The 17208-nt window shown below is 47.5% G+C and overlaps 1 long non-coding RNA gene across 3 annotated transcripts; it reads right to left on the bottom strand.

Moving 5' to 3' along the window:
* Positions 1-11459: 11459 nt before the first annotated feature.
* On the bottom strand, positions 11460-17144 carry LOC127909614 (uncharacterized). Of its 3 annotated transcripts, none has more exons than XR_008072212.1 (3): positions 16934-17144; positions 16076-16189; positions 11460-13199 (listed from the first exon to the last, which is right to left on the bottom strand). It is a non-coding gene; the product is annotated as an uncharacterized LOC127909614 (long non-coding RNA). The 3 variants fall into 3 exon arrangements; XR_008072211.1 differs by lacking the exon at positions 16076-16189 and adding an exon at positions 13858-13971; XR_008072210.1 differs by lacking the exons at positions 16076-16189; positions 16934-17144 and adding exons at positions 13858-13971; positions 14716-14888.
* Between the last annotated feature and the right edge of the window lie 64 nt (positions 17145-17208).

The raw sequence follows: 17208 nt of genomic DNA, 5'->3' as shown, positions 1-17208 counted from the left end.
GTACATTTTATATTAAATGATTTAGCTTTTTTCCCCATTACTTATATAGGTTAGCTATGATGAAGCATTGACAACCCTGTAGGATTGTTAAGCTTCTGCCAAAATAAGTGCTAGCACCTCTGAACAGAATACCTGTCAGAATTTGCAAACCGATTTGTACATTTAGAAATCGGAGAAAATGACAGCGTTTGGTCGCTATAACACACTGTTCTGACAGATAATTGGTCTGGGTAGGTTTCTGCTTTAGGCTAAGAGCTACTGTACAGTCGTGGCCAAAAGTTTTGAGAATTACACAAATATTAATTTTCAAAGTCTGCTGCCTCAGTTTGTATATTTATTTCACCAGGTAAGTTGACTGAGAACACATTCTCATTTACAGCAACAACCTAGAGAATAGTTACAGGGGAGAGGAGGGGGATTAATGAGCCAATTGTAAACTGGGGATTATTAGGTGACCGTGATGGTTCAAGGACCAGATTGGGAATTTAGCCAGGACACCAGGGTTAACACCCCTACTCTTACAATAAGTGCCATGGGATCTTTAACACAAGTGTGAGTGTTGACGAGGACAAGGCTGGAGATCACTCTGTCATGCTGATTGAGTTCGAATAACAGACTGGAAGCTTCAAAAGGAGGGTGGTTTCGTCCTTTCTAGGGAGTTTTTCCTAGCCACTGTGCTTCTACACCTGCATTGCTTGCTGTTTGGGGTTTTAGGCTGGGTTTCTGTACAGCACTTTGAGATATCAGCTGATGTACGTAGGGCTATATAAATAGATATGATTTGATGCTTGGAATCCTTGTTCTTCCTCTGTCAACCATGGTTACCTGCAAGGAAACACGTGCCGTCATCATTGCTTTGCACTAAAAGGGCTTCACAGGCAAGGATATTGCTGCCAGTAAGATTGCACCTAAATCAACCATTTATTGGATCATCAAGAACTTCAAGGAGAGCGGTTCAATTGTTGTTAAGAAGGCTTCAGGGCACCCAAGAAAGTCCAGCAAGCGCCAGGACCGTCTCCTAAAGTTGATTCAGCTGCGGGATCAGGGCACCACCAGTACAGAGCTTGCTCAAGAACGGCAACAGGCAGATGTGAGTGCATCTGCACGCACATTGAGGCAAAGACTTTTGAAGGAGGATGGCCTGGTGTCAAGAAGGGCAGCAAAGAAGCCACATCTCTCCAGGAAAAACATCAGGGACAGACTGATATGCAAAAGGTACAGGGATTGGACTGGGGTAAAGTCATTTTCTCTGATGAATCCCCTTTCCGATTGTTTGGGGCATCCGGAAAAAAGCTTGTCCGGAGAAGACAAGGTGAGCGCTACCATCAGTCCTGTGTCATGCCAACAGTAAAGCATCCTGAGACCATTCATGTGTGGGGTTGCTTCTCAGCCAAGGGAGTGGGCTCACTCACAATTCTGCCTAAGAACACAGCCATGAATAAAGAATGGTACCAACACATCCTCCAAGAGCAACTTCTCCCAACCATTCAGGAACAGCATGATGGAGCACCTTGCCATAAGGCAAAAGTGATAACTAAGTGGCTCGGGGAACAAAACATTGATATTCTGGGTCCATGGCCAGGAAACTCCCCAGACCTTAATCCCATTGAGAAATTGTGATCAATCCTCAAGAGGCGGGTGGACAAACAAATCCCAGAAATTCTGACAGACTCCAAGCATTGATTATGCAAGAATGAGCTGCCATCAGTCAGGATGTGGCCCAGAAGTTAATTGACAGCATGCCAGGGCGGATTGCAGAGGTCTTGAAAAGGGGTCAACACTGCAAATTTTGACTCTTTGCATCAACTTTATGTAATTGTCAATAAAAGCCTTTGACACTGAAGGAAATGCTTGTAATTATACTTCAGTATTCCATGACAAAAAATATCTAAAAACACTGAAGCAGCAAACTTTGTGGAAATTAATATTTGTGTCATTCTCAAACCTTTTGGCCACGTCTGTACTTTATCGTGTAGCTGCTGGCATGATCTCACTAGCTATTTAAAGGCAACGATCCTGAGGTGATAAACGCATCAGTATGTAGCATAGTGGGGCGGCAGCGTAGCCTAGTGGTTAGAGCGTTGGACTAGTAACCGGAAGGTTGCGAGTTCAAACCCCCGAGCTGACAAGGTACAAACAAATCTGTCGTTCTGCCCCTGAACAGGCAGTTAACCCACTGTTCCCAGGCCGTCATTGAAAATAAGAATATGTTCTTAACTGGTTAAATAAAGGTCAAATTAAATTAAAATAGGGGAATAAGGTACTATTTGAGATTTGAACTTTGAACCCGGGTGTTTGGATATTGACTCAGTGCCTTGGAAGATAGTTTGTTGATGTTGATCTTTTCGGGCCGACACCTCAGACTGAGACAATGACAAGATTATAGATGTTGAGGCAAGAAGAAGCAGCAAGTTTATCTTGTCAAACATTTATGAATCCACATATAGACACTAAACAAGCTCTGTGCTCAATCTTTAAATGTCCTTCAATGTAACATTTCCGTCGCACTAGGATCTAACTGGTAACTGGTCAACTATTTTTACAGGCAATAAAATGCAGCATTTGCCAACCAAATGACACTGTAAATAAAACACACACAAAAATAACTCATTCAGTGATCGTTACCTAGTCTTTAGATAAATACAACAAAATAATATTATCATCATTAAACAAAGGTCATTGGAAAAGGCCCGACAATGTTTAGAAATATCCTTTCTATCCACTGGGGGGTGCTAATTCACAGTTGTCCAAATTGATTCATTATAGGTGTGAATGACCGCCAGCAGAATAAGAAGTTTTTGTATTGTTCGATGTGATAATAGTTGATTTGACCGTAGCTATCAGTGTTAAAAAGGTAAAATATCAATCACAATTCTGATACAATGTTTGCAGGACAATAGAACTTGTCATCTTTACCATGTTGGTTCAACTGAGGGTTAAAGCAGAACATGTTAGAGCAGAACATGTTTAACCATGTTAAAGCAGAACATGTTAGAGCAGAACATGTTAGAGCAGAACATGTTAAAGCAGAACATGATAGAGCAGAACATGTTTAACCATGTTAGAGCAGAACATGATAGAGCAGAACATGTTAGAGCAGAACATGTTAAAGCAGAACATGTGTTAAAGCAGAACATGTTAGAGCAGAACATGTTAGAGCAGAACATGTTAAGGCAGAACATGTTAACCGTGAACATGATAAAGCAGATAAATTCACTTGATAATCTTCTCTCCTCCACTTCTCTCCTCCATGAAATAGATGTTCCTAACATAATACATTTTCTAATAAGTAACAGATGACCAGCAAAGACAACAGCCTTTACTCTAGAACTGTGTTTCCCAAACTCTGTCCCGGGGCCCCACCTGGGTGCATGTTTTGGTTTTTAAACTAGTGTCATGCTAGAACCTTCGAACTCAACTCTGGACCTCGAAGCCAGTTCCTCTGCATTTTTAGATTATTCCCCTCTAATCAGGGACTGATTTTTAGATCTGCGACACCAGGCAGGCCCAATTAAACCGATAGACCAGAAGAGCAGCAGGCTCCAGACATAGCAGGGTCAGAGTTGAATACCCCTGCCCAGGACCCACTGATATCCAAGACTGATGATAGGAACTGAGCAGCACTTACTTTAAGACGAGATGTAGATCTCGTCAGGCGGCAGCTCGCTGAAGTTCACCTCAACAGTCGTTAAGGGATGGGGACCAGATATCACCATCTATAATATCACACACTGGACCAGAGATCACCATCTATAATATATAATAATATCACACACTGGACCAGAGATCACCATCTATAATATATAATAATATCCCACACTGGGCCAGAGATCACCATCTATAATATATAATAATATCCCACACTGGGCCAGAGATCACCATCTATAATATATAATAATATCCCACACTGGGCCAGAGATCACCATCTATAATATATAATAATATCCCACACTGGGCCAGAGATCACCATCTATAATAATATCACACACTGGACCAGAGATCACCATCTATAATATATAATAATATCCCACACTGGGCCAGAGATCACCATCTATAATATATAATAATATCCCACACTGGGCCAGAGATCACCATCTATAATATATAATAATATCACACACTGGACCAGAGATCACCATCTATAATATATAATAATATCACACACTGGACCAGAGATCACCATCTATAATATATAATAATATCACACACTGGACCAGAGATCACCATCTATAATATATAATAATATCACACACTGGACCAGAGATCACCACCAGGAAACAACAACACATTTCACTACACACGTACTGCATTTTCAAAACTTTACTCGTCTAGTAGCGTTTTTGTTTCCCTGTGATGTACCACGGTGGAACATGAAACACAGTACCTGGCTGAACTCAGACACTGACTTCACACTGAATTTGCATATAAAAACTTCCCCAGTTAGCTGTAAAAAAAAAACATCCTCCCTTTCTCCTGCTACAGTATGTGACTCTGGAACATCATAATTGAATTAGGGTGAGATCGGGGTTAGGGTGGGGGGTGGAGCAGGGTGAGATCGGGGTTAGGGTGGGGGGTGGGAGCAGGGTGAGATCGGGGTTAGGGTGGGGGGTGGAGCAGGGTGAGATCGGGGTTAGGGTGGGGGGTGGAGCAGGGTGAGATCGGGGTTAGGGTGGGGGTGGAGCAGGTTGAGATCGGGGTTAGGGTGGGGTTGGACAGGGTGAGATCGGGGTTAGGGTGGGGGTGGAGCAGAGTGAGATCACCATCTATTAGGGTGGGGGTGGAGCAGGGTGAGATCGGGGTTAGGGTGGGGGGTGGAGCAGGGTGAGATCGGGGTTAGGGTGGGGGGTGGAGCAGGGTGAGATCGGGATTAGGGTGGGGGGTGCAGCAGATAGAGGGTGGGACAGGGTTAGGGTGGAGCATGACTCGACCTTCGCCTCCCGAACCCGTTGGGGAGTTGCAGCAATGAGACAGGATCGATTCATCATCGTAAACAAAACAAAGGCTTCATTGGAATCACTATGGCTGCTCCACTTGAAATAAGATCGATTCATCATCATAACATACAAACACATTAATTTAGCCACTAATTTGGTCCTGTCTCTCTGGTAGCAGCTGTGCCCAATTAAACAGTGATGGAACAGTCTCTGCCAGTTAGATGTGCTATGTGATTAAATCAGGGGTATAATTTACTATGAGTCACTACTACATAGATAGAAGTCATCAATATACATTTAATATAGATTAACCTTAAGTTTATTACATACTGTAATCAATTGGCTTTCAATATGCAACCAATTTGATACATTATTTTTAAATATTTTCATTTTTTCCATTTAGCAGACGTTCTTGTCCAGGTTAAGTGCCTTGCTTAAGGGCACATCGGCTGATTTTTCATGTAGTCCCCTTTCGGTTACAGGCCCAACACTCTTTACTGCTAGGCTACCTGCCGACCCATATATACTGAACAAAAAATATCACTGTAACATGTAAAGTGTTGGTCCCGTGTTTCATGAGCTGAAATAAAAGATTCCATACATTTCCCATACGCACAAAAAGCGTATTTCTCTCAAATTTTATGCACAAATTTGTTTTACATCCCTGTTAGTGAGCATTTCTCCTTTATCGAGATAATCCATACACCTGACAGGTGTGGCATATCAAGAAGCTGATTAAACTGCATGATCATTACACAGGCGCACCTTGTGCTGGGGACAATAAAAGGCCACTCTAAAATGTGCAGTTTTGTCACAAAACAATGCCACAGATGTCTCAAGTTTTGAAGGCACGTGCAATTGGCAGTTGGCATCCACCAGAGCTGTTGCCAAGTAATGGAATGTTAATTTATGTACCATAAGACGCCTCCAACGTTGTTATAGAGAATATGGCAGTACGTCCAACCGGCCTCACAACCGCAGACCAGGACCTCATCATCCGGCTTCTTCGCCTGGGGATCGTCAGAGGGGAGAGCTGCTGAGGAGTATTTCTGTCAGTAATACAGTCCTTTTGTGGGGAAAAACTCCTTCTGATTGGTTGGGCCTGGCTCCCTAGCGGTTGGGCCTGGCTCCCCAGCGGTTGGGCCTGGCTCCCTAGCGGTTGGGCCTGGCTCCCTAGCGGTTGGGCCTGGCTCCCCAGCGGTTGGGCCTGGCTCCCTAGCAGTTGGGCCTGGCTCCCCAGCGGTTGGGCCTGGCTCCCTAGCAGTTGGGCCTGGCTCCCCAGCGGTTGGGCCTGGCTCCCTAGCGGTTGGGCCTGGCTCCCTAGCGGTTGGGCCTGGCTCCCCAGCAGTTGGGCCTGGCTCCCTAGCGGTTGGGCCTGGCTCCCTAACGGTTGGGCCTGGCTCCCCAACGATTGGACCTGGCTCCCCAGTGGTTGAACCTGGCTCCCCAGTGGTTGGACCTGGCTCCCCAGTGGTTGAACCTGGCTCCCCAGTGGTTGGACCTGGCTCCCAGTGGTTGAACCTGGCTCCCCAGTGGTTGGACCTGGCTCCCCAGTGGTTGAACCTGGCTCCCCAGTGGTTGGACCTGGCTCCCCAGTGGTTGGACCTGGCTCCCCAGTGGGTAGTCCTATGCGGTTGAACCTGGCTCCCAGTGGGTAGTCCTATGCGGTTGGGCCTGGCTCCCCAGTGGGTAGTCCTATGCGGTTGGACCTGGCTCCCCAGTGGGTAGTCCTATGCGATTGGGCCTGGCTCCCCAGTGGTTGAACCTGGCTCCCAGTGGGTAGTCCTATGCGGTTGGACCTGGCTCCCCAGTGGTTGGACCTGGCTCCCCAGTGGTTGGGCCTGGCTCCCCAACGATTGGACCTGGCTCCCCAGTGGCTGAACCTGGCTCCCCAGTGGGTAGTCCTATGCCCTCCCAGTGGGTAGTCCTATGCCCTCCCAGTGGGTAGTCCTATGCCCTCCCAGTGGGTAGACCTATGCCCTCCCAGTGGGTAGTCCTATGCCCTCCCAGTGGGTAGACCTATGCCCTCCCAGTGGGTAGTCCTATGCCCTCCCAGTGGGTAGTCCTATGCCCTCCCAGTGGGTAGTCCTATGCCCTCCCAGTGGGTAGTCCTATACCCTCCCAGTGGGTAGTCCTATGCCCTCCCAGTGGGTAGTCCTATGCCCTCCCAGTGGGTAGTCCTATGCTCTCCCAGTGGGTAGTCCTATGCTCTCCCAGTGGGTAGTCCTATGCCCTCCCAGTGGGTAGTCCTATGCCCTCCCAGTGGGTAGTCCTATACCCTCCCAGTGGGTAGTCTATGCCCTCCCAGTGGGTAGTCCTATGCCCTCCCAGTGGGTAGTCCTATGCCCTCCCAGTGGGTAGTCCTATGCCCTCCCAGTGGGTAGTCCTATGCTCTCCCAGTGGGTAGTCCTATGCCCTCCCAGTGGGTAGTCCTATGCCCTCCCAGTGGGTAGTCCTATGCCCTCCCAGTGGGTAGTCCTATGCCCTCCCAGTGGGTAGTCCTATGCCCTCCCAGTGGGTAGTCCTATGCCCTCCCAGTGGGTAGTCCTATACCCTCCCAGTGGGTAGTCCTATGCCCTCCCAGTGGGTAGTCCTATGCCCTCCCAGTGGGTAGTCCTATGCCCTCCCAGTGGGTAGTCCTATGCCCTCCCAGTGGGTAGTCCTATGCCCTCCCAGTGGGTAGTCCTATGCCCTCCCAGTGGGTAGTCCTATGCCCTCCCAGTGGGTAGTCCTATGCCCTCCCAGTGGGTAGTCCTATACCCTCCCAGTGGGTAGTCCTATGCCCTCCCAGTGGGTAGTCCTATGCCCTCCCAGTGGGTAGTCCTATACCCTCCCAGTGGGTAGTCCTATACCCTCCCAGTGGGTAGTCCTATGCTCTCCCAGGCCCAACCGTGTAAAATTAAGGCCTAATGAATTTATTTAAATTGACTGATTTCCTCATATGAACTGAGCCTCAGGAAAAACCAGTTGAAATTGTTGCGTTTATATTCAGCATATAGTTAGAATTATATTGTTAATTTTAGAATCCGAACTGTCCTCAGCTCACTCATTGTCCAATTAGGATCATAGCACTTACCTTCAGAAAGCTAAGAGAAAGTACAGTTCCCTGACTGAGAGCCTGATTTAGAGGATGGCAATCTTTTTTATTTTATTTTACCTTTATTTAACCAGGCAAGTCAGTTAAGAACACATTCTTATTTTCAGGAACAGTGGGTTAACTGCCTGTTCAGGGGCAGAACGACAGATTTGTACCTTGTCAGCTCGGGGGTTTGAACTCGCAACCTTCCGGTTACTAGTCCAACGCTCTAACCACTAGGCTACGCTGCCGCCCCATAATCTACAGTAATACACTAGTAAACTAGACCGAGGTAAGTATTGCGGACCGTATCTGTACCTCTCTGACATCTCTCATTCACTCAGTCTGTCCTCTCAATCCCAGTTACTGTAGAATGCAATTCCCTCAAAGTCACGTCAGTCAATCAAACACAGCCTCCTTTCGCCTGTAGACTATGTGTTTGAAGATGCTGCTTCTGTTCGTATTTTCCCAGTATTTTACAAAATGTTCAACCCTGAGAATAAAATAAAATGAAAAACTTTAATTGTCAAATGCGCAGAATAAAACAATGGTAGACCTTGAAATGCTTACTTACAGGCCCTTTCTCCCAGTATTTCCTGCCAAAACAGGAAGTGTCCTTCAAAAGCATTATAAAGCCTATACATATGCCTATGTCTGGATTTGATTAGAGATTTGATCGAACATTCAAGTCTAATGCTACCTGAGCCTGATGAGCCCTACAAGACATTTAATGAGCCCTACATTAAAGACATTTTAAGCCCAAATGATTGTGCCATAATCCTGGACATTACACACGACAGAAAAACATAAAAGCTCATAGATGTAGCTAGCTATATGCTCTCTGGGTAAATCAATGAAACTAGCTCCAGTAGGCTCATCTTCTTTGAGTGTGAACTGTATTACTGTATTGTATTATACTGTATTATATGGACTGGAATTACACACATCGTTCAAACCATAATAAAGCTGGGAGAGAAACTGTCGATACTGGTGCAGCATATGGGTCTACAGAGTTACAAGTATAAGCTAGCATAGGCTGAATGGCTAGTATAGGCTAGCATAGGCTAGTATAGGCTAGCATAGGCTATTATAGGCTAGTGTAACAGTATACTTTTAAACCGTCCCCACGCCCATGACCCGGGCGCTGAACCAGGGACCTTCTGCGCACAACGACAACAGTCACCCTCTGAAGCATCGTTACCCATCGCTCCACAAAAGCATCTGCAGAGCAAGGGGAACTAGTACTTCAAGGTCTCAGAGCAAGTGGTTATGGGTCTGATTGAAACGCTATTTAGCGCACACCGCTAACTAAGCTAGCCGTTTCACATCCGTCTGACACTCACCCCCTTTTGACCTTCCTCCTTTTCCGTCAGCAACCAGTAATCCGGGTCAACAGCATCAATGTAACAGTATACTTTTAAAACCGTCCCCTCCCCCATACCCGGGCGCGAACCAGGGACCTTCTGCGCACAACGACAACAGTCACCCTCTGTCTGCATCGTTACCCATCTGTCTGGACGGCCACGGCCCTTGCAGAGCAAGGGAACTCTGTACTTCAAGGTCTCAGAGCAAGTGACGTAACTGTCTGAAACGCTATTTAGCGACACCGCTGTCTGGAGGTAGGTTTCACATCTGTTACACTCACCCCCTTGTGACCTTCCTCCTTTTTCCGCAGCAACCAGTAATCCGGGTCAACAGCATCAATGTAACAGTATACTTTTAAAACCGTCCCCCTCTGTCTGGACCCGGGTTGTGAACCAGGGACCTGTCTGGCACGGTGGACAACAGTCACCCCTCTGTCTGGACGGTCGGTTACCCATCTGCTCCACAAAAGCCACGGCCCTTGTCAGAGCAAGGGGAACTGGGTACTTCAAGGTCTCAGAGCAAGTGACGTAACCGTCTGAACGGTATTTGCGACCCGCTAACTGGAGCTAGGTTTCACATCCGTTACACTAGCATAGGCTAGTATAGGCTAGCAAATTATATTTTGAAATATAATAGGGCCCCATTTGTATAATTAGTAGGCTGGCTCAGATATACCTTTCATAATATGTTCCCTAATGTTATTAGCCTTCCTCCTCTTTCTCTCTCTGGGTTGTTGCTTCATTACTTACTGGGTTTCAACCCCTTAAATTAAATATGTTTTGTTGTCCATATCTTCATCATTCTAATGACATTCTTGAATAATATAATGCTAAACTTAAAATAATATAATACCAAAACTTCTGGACGAAGATTGAATGGTTATGGGTCTGAATGGTTATGGGTCTGAATTAATAACTGCTATAGTCTACTACCATCTGAATGGTTATGGATCTGAATTAATAACTGGGTATAGTCTACCACCATCTGAATGGTTATGGGTCTGAATTAATAACTGTCTATAGTCTACCACAATCTGAATGGTTATGGGTCTGAATGGTTATGGGTCTGAATGGTTATGGATCTGAATTAATAACTGCTATAGTCTACCACCATCTGAATGGTTATGGGTCTGAATGGTTATGGGTCTGAATTAATAACTTCTATAGTCTACCACCATCTGAATGGTTATGTCTGAATGGTTATGGGTCTGAATTAATAACTGCTATAGTCTACTACCATCTGAATGGTTATGGGTCTGAATTAATAACTGCTATAGTCTACCACCATCTGAATGGTTATGGGTCTGAATTAATAACTGGGTATAGTCTACCACCATCTGAATGGTTATGGGTCTGAATTAATAACTGCTATAGTCTACCACCATCTGAATGGTTATGGGTCTGAATTAATAACGGTGGGTATAGTCTACCACCATCTGTCTGGTTATGGGTCTGAATAAATAACTGCTATAGTCTACCACAATCTGAATGGTTATGGGTCTGAATGGTTATGGGTCTGAATGGTTATGGGTCTGAATAAATAACTGCTATAGGCTACCACCATCTGAATGGTTATGGGTCTGAATGGTTATGGGTCTGAATGGTTATGGGTCTGAATGGTTATGGGTCTGAATTAATAACTGCTATAGTCTACCACCATCTGATTGGTTACGGGTCTGAACAGTGGGTTGTGACCCCTCTGTCTGGACGGTGGGTTGTGACCCCCTCTGTCTGGACGGTGGGTTGTGACCCCCTCTGTCTGGACGGTGGGTTGTGACCCCTCTGTCTGGACGGTGGGTTGTGACCCCTCTGTCTGGACGGTGGGTTGTGACCCCCTCTGTCTGGACGGTGGGTTGTGACCCCTCTGTCTGGACGGTGGGTTGTGACCCCCTCTGTCTGGACGGTGGGTTGTGACCCCCTCTGTCTGGACGGTGGGTTGTGACCCCTCTGTCTGGACGGTGGGTTGTGACCCTTCTGTCTGGACGGTGGGTTGTGACCCCTCTGTCTGGACGGTGGGTTGTGACCCCCTCTGTCTGGACGGTGGGTTGTGACCCCCTCTGTCTGGACGGTGGGTTGTGACCCTTCTGTCTGGACAGTGGGTTGTGACCCCCTCTGTCTGGACGGTGGGTTGTGACCCCCTCTGTCTGGACGGTGGGTTGTGACCCCCTCTGTCTGGACGGTGGGTTGTGACCCCTCTGTCTGGACGGTGGGTTGTGACCCCCTCTGTCTGGACGGTGGGTTGTGACCCCTCTGTCTGGACGGTGGGTTGTGACCCCTCTGTCTGAACAGTGGGTTGTGACCCCCTCTGTCTGGACGGTGGGTTGTGACCCCCTCTGTCTGGACGGTGGGTTGTGACCCCTCTGTCTGGACAGTGTCTTAGACAAGGTTCAATCTGTGATTTATTACCAAGGTGTCAAGATGCTTGGGTAGCAGCTTAAGGACAGAATAGCGGCCATTTTCCCTCGTGAGACAGTCATTATCTAGCCATCTCCAGACAGTTACCTCAATTCCATTTAAAAGCAGACTAGCTGACAGAGGTAATGGGGCATTTTGGATCGACTCGGCGGACCCAGGCAATTTCACTGCTCTTTTTTACCACTTTGTTGGGGAAACTAATGAACTGCAGCGAGCCAGAGAGCCAGGCAGCGTCCACTTCGTCTACTCTCCCCGGTGCCAAGTCTTCCTCCTCATTTATCGTGTTGCTCGTTTCATTTCGTTTGACTGAGGTTCTTTGAGATAATTTATATTTTCTGAAATGTGTCTTTCTCTCCTCAGAGAGATGTGCCTGTGGTTTGAGTGGCTCCAGCTCCAGGGAGAGTCCTCTCTTAACTACAGGGCAGTGAGCTGGGGGGGGGGGGTTTAACGAGCAGCTCGGAGCAGAACGTACACACTCATGCCAGGCTGGTAAAGCAGTTTCCTTCATAAATACATTTTAAAAAAGGTGGAAGATTAGGAGTCGTGACATATTGCTTTTGCTCGGCTAGATTACAAGATTATTTAACTGCTTTTGAACGAAAGCATCGTGACATCAGGGAGGTCCGACTTGTGACGTACAGACTGAAAACTGGACCTATTTGCGCCTGCCGGACAACGTTCAACATCGCCATGAAGTTAAGAAAGACTGCGTAGATTTCAAGGCGAACAACATAAACCAGTCTATAACTGAGATCCCATTAACGCAATGCATGACATGTTGGTGAAAGGTTAGCCACTACACTAGTAACCGTAAGTTATTATTGTACTGAGTTAGTGACATAGACCATCAACATAGAACTATGTCACTGGGCTGACACTTCCCCTGTAACGGATGTGAAACGGCTAGCTTAGTTAGCGGTGTTCGCGCTAAATAGCGTTTCATTCGGTGACGTCACTTGCTCTGAGACCTTGAAGTAGTAGTTCCCCTTGCTCTGCAAGGGCCGCGGCTTTTGTGGAGCGATGGGTAACGATGCTTCGTGTGTGACTGTTGTTGATGTGTGCAGAGGGTCCCTGGTTCGCGCCTGGGTATGGGCGAGGGGACAGTCTAAAGTTATACTGTTACACTTACAGAGTTGGGTCTGTTTGGCATATAGAAAGACATCACTTTATCACCCATATCAGACTCAGGCGGCCGTAGGGGCGCCCCTCACCCCTCGTTCCACCAGGCAGGAGGGATGGGTGGAGGTGTGGTGAGGAGAGAGAGGCATGGTGGATACAGGAGGAGAGGAGGTGTGATTACATCTTGCATGAACATTCGGCAGATGGGGTGGATCTCTTTGCGGATCTCTTGGCAGAACATCATGACCTGTTTCTTATGGGCGGTTCAGACGGAGTATCTCCTGGACGTCTCTGCACATGTTTGAGGGAACGGAAAGAAAGAGATGGGAGCAAACTGTAGAAACATGTTTTTGCAACAAAAACAAAAGTTCCTATTTGGACAAGTTCAGGTAGGTAGGTTCCATTTGGAGGGAGAGGGAGGGAGGGGGAGAGAGTGAGCGAGGCAGAGAGACAGAGAGGGAGGGAGAGGCAGAGAGACAGAGAGGGAGGGAGAGGGAGAGAGACAGAGAGGGAGGGAGAGGCAGAGAGACAGAGAGGGAGGGAAAGGCAGAGAGACAGAGAGGGAGGGAGAGGCAGAGAGGGAGAGGCAGAGAGACAGAGAGGGAGGGAGAGGCAGAGAGGGAGGGAGAGGCAGAGAGACAGAGAGGGAGGGAGAGGCAGAGAGACAGAGAGGGAGGGAGAGGCAGAGAGGGAGGGAGAGGCAGAGAGGGAGGGAGAGGCAGAGAGACAGAGAGGGAGGGAGAGGCAGAGAGACAGAGAGGGAGGGAGAGGCAGAGAGACAGAGAGGGAGGGAGAGGCAGAGCGGGAGAGGCAGAGAGACAGAGAGGGAGGGAGAGGCAGAGAGACAGAGAGGGAGGGAGAGGCAGAGAGACAGAGAGGGAGGGGGAGAGGGAGGGGGAGAGAGAGAGACAGAGAGGGAGGGGGAGAGGGGGAGAGGCAGAGACATTACCAGTCTAGTGACAGGCTCCAGCTGCTGTAGGGAGGCCAGAACAACATACCAGACTTGGCCTGGCACAGCACATCCACAACCAGGATTGTCTGTGGGGGATGCACTCATACTGAACTAAAAGAAAAATAGTTATTAGAAATGACTAAAATAGATGTCTAATGTATAAATTATATGATACGGTAATTATTATCTAATTTTCAACTAAGTGATTTTAATCAAAAACTCATTAAAAAGGGATACTTTGAGATGATCTACTTTCCCAGAGTCAGATGAACTTGTGGATACCATTTTTATATGTCTGTGTTGAGTATAAAGGAAGTTAGAGGTAGTTTCACGAGTCAATGCTAACTAGCATTAGCACAAGGACTAGAAGTCTATGGGTATCTGCTAGAGTCACGAGTCAATGCTAACTAGCATTAGCACAAGGACTAGAAGTCTATGGGTATCTGCTAGAGTCACGAGTCAATGCTAACTAGCATTAGCACAAGGACTAGAAGTCTATGGGTATCTGCTAGGATGCCTGAAGTATCCCTTCAAGGAAAATCATTGATGCTATTACTTCCTGATCGCTTGCAGATTATAGTTTGACAGTTTATATGATTAATGACACTGTGGTTTGAAGATTTCAGTGTAGGCTTATTGTATTAGCCAGTGAATGGCTGACCCCTGCAGCTCTTCAACAGGAATGCCTTCATTAGGAACCAAACGATACGAAACGGAACTGACCTGACCTGGCCTAATAAGAACTGCTAGTTTTCGTTGCAAAACGTCTTGCTTCGCGGTGCACTAATGAATACCCCAGTCAGTGTGTCGTGTTTTAAAAGCCCGTAGAGACTACAACCGTCTGGTTCTACTCACCCTCAGAGGGATGCTCAAAGCCACAGTCCACAATAGCCCTCAGCAGTTCTGGCTTCAGCAGGAAGTCTCTAAATACAGAGGAATGGATGGACACAAAGGATCCCTTCAACGCTCCTTCTTAATGGACAGAATATCCCCTCCTGACCGATGTCCCACCGTATCCACATCATCTCCACGTCCTGCTGGGAGAGAGAGAGAGAGAGAGTGAGAGAGAGAGAGAGAGAGAGAGAGAGAGAGAGAGAGAGAGAGAGAAGAGAGAGAGAGAGAGAGATAAACGTCCTGCCGGGAGAGAGAGAGAGTGAGAGAGAGAGAGAGAGGGAGAGAGAGAGAGTGAGAGAGAGAGAGAGAGAGAGAGAGAGGAGAGAGAGAGAGAGAGAGAGAGAGAGAGGGAGAGAAAGAGTGAGATAAACATGTCCTGCCGGGAGAGAGAGAGAGAGAGAGAGAGAGAGAGAGAGAGAGAGAGAAAGAGTAAGATAAACATGTCCTGCCGGGTGAGAGAGAGAGAGAGAGAGAGAGAGAGAGAGAGAGAGAGAGAGAGAGAGAGAGAGAGAGAAGATGTCCTGCTGGGAGAGATAAACATGTCCTGAGAGCGAGAGAGAGAGAGAGAGAGAGTGAGATAAACATGTCTTGCCGGCAGAGAGAGAGAGAGAGAGAGAGAGAGAGAGAGAGAGAGAGAAGAGTGAGATAAACATGTCCTGCCGGGTGAGAGAGAGAGAGAGAGAGAGAGAGAGAGAGAGAGAGAGAGAGAGAGAGAGAGAGAGAGAGAGAGAGAGAGAGAGAGAGGAGAGAGAGAGAGAGAGAGAGAGAGAGAGAGAGAGAGAGAGAGAGGGATAAACATGTCCTGCTGGGAGGGCAGAGAGACAGAGAGGGAGGGAGAGGCAGAGAGACAGAGAGGGAGGGAGAGGCAGAGAGACAGAGAGGGAGGGAGAGGCAGAGAGACAGAGAGGGAGGGAGAGGCAGAGAGGGAGGGAGAGGCAGAGAGACAGAGAGGGAGGGAAAGGCAGAGAGACAGAGAGGGAGGGAGAGGCAGAGAGACAGAGAGGGAGGGAGAGGCAGAGAGACAGAGAGGGAGGGAAAGGCAGAGAGATAGAGAGGGAGGGAGAGGCAGAGAGACAGAGAGGGAGGGAGAGGCAGAGAGACAGAGAGGGAGGGGGAGAGGGAGGGGGAGAGAGAAAGAGACAGAGAGGGAGGGAGAGGCAGAGAGACAGAGAGGGGGAGGGAGAGGCAGAGCGGGAGATGCAGAGAGACAGAGAGGGAGGGAGAGGCAGAGAGACAGAGAGGGAGGGAGAGGCAGAGAGACAGAGAGGGGGGAGGGGAGGGGGAGAGGGAGGGGGAGAGGGGGGAGAGGCAGAGACATTACCAGTCTAGTGACAGGCTCCAGCTGCTGTAGGGAGGCCAGAACAACATACCAGACTTGGCCTGGCACAGCACATCCACAACCAGGATTGTCTGTGGGGGATGCACTCATACTGAACTAAAAGAAAAATAGTTATTAGAAATGACTAAAATAGATGTCTAATGTATAAATTATATGATACGGTAATTATTATCTAATTTTCAACTAAGTGATTTTAATCAAAAACTCATTAAAAAGGGATACTTTGAGATGATCTACTTTCCCAGAGTCAGATGAACTTGTGGATACCATTTTTATATGTCTGTGTTGAGTATAAAGGAAGTTAGAGGTAGTTTCACGAGTCAATGCTAACTAGCATTAGCACAAGGACTAGAAGTCTATGGGTATCTGCTAGAGTCACGAGTCAATGCTAACTAGCATTAGCACAAGGACTAGAAGTCTATGGGTATCTGCTAGAGTCACGAGTCAATGCTAACTAGCATTAGCACAAGGACTAGAAGTCTATGGGTATCTGCTAGGATGCCTGAAGTATCCCTTCAAGGAAAATCATTGATGCTATTACTTCCTGATCGCTTGCAGATTATAGTTTGACAGTTTATATGATTAATGACACTGTGGTTTGAAGATTTCAGTGTAGGCTTATTGTATTAGCCAGTGAATGGCTGACCCCTGCAGCTCTTCAACAGGAATGCCTTCATTAGGAACCAAACGATACGAAACGGAACTGACCTGACCTGGCCTAATAAGAACTGCTAGTTTTCGTTGCAAAACGTCTTGCTTCGCGGTGCACTAATGAATACCCCAGTCAGTGTGTCGTGTTTTAAAAGCCCGTAGAGACTACAACCGTCTGGTTCTACTCACCCTCAGAGGGATGCTCAAAGCCACAGTCCACAATAGCCCTCAGCAGTTCTGGCTTCAGCAGGAAGTCTCTAAATACAGAGGAATGGATGGACACAAAGGATCCCTTCAACGCTCCTTCTTAATGGACAGAATATCCCCTCCTGACCGATGTCCCACCGTATCCACATCATCTCCACGTCCTGCTGGGAGAGAGAGAGAGAGAGAGAGAGAGAGAGAGAGAGAGAGAGAGAGAGAGAGAGAGAGAGAGAGAGAGAGAGAGAGAGAGAGAGAGAGAG

The sequence above is a fragment of the Oncorhynchus keta genome, chromosome 19, assembly GCF_023373465.1.
Source record: "Oncorhynchus keta strain PuntledgeMale-10-30-2019 chromosome 19, Oket_V2, whole genome shotgun sequence".
Taxonomy (NCBI): Eukaryota; Metazoa; Chordata; class Actinopteri; order Salmoniformes; family Salmonidae; genus Oncorhynchus; species Oncorhynchus keta.
Note: the sequence above shows the minus strand (reverse complement) of the source record. Positions and strands in the feature narration are given on the sequence as shown.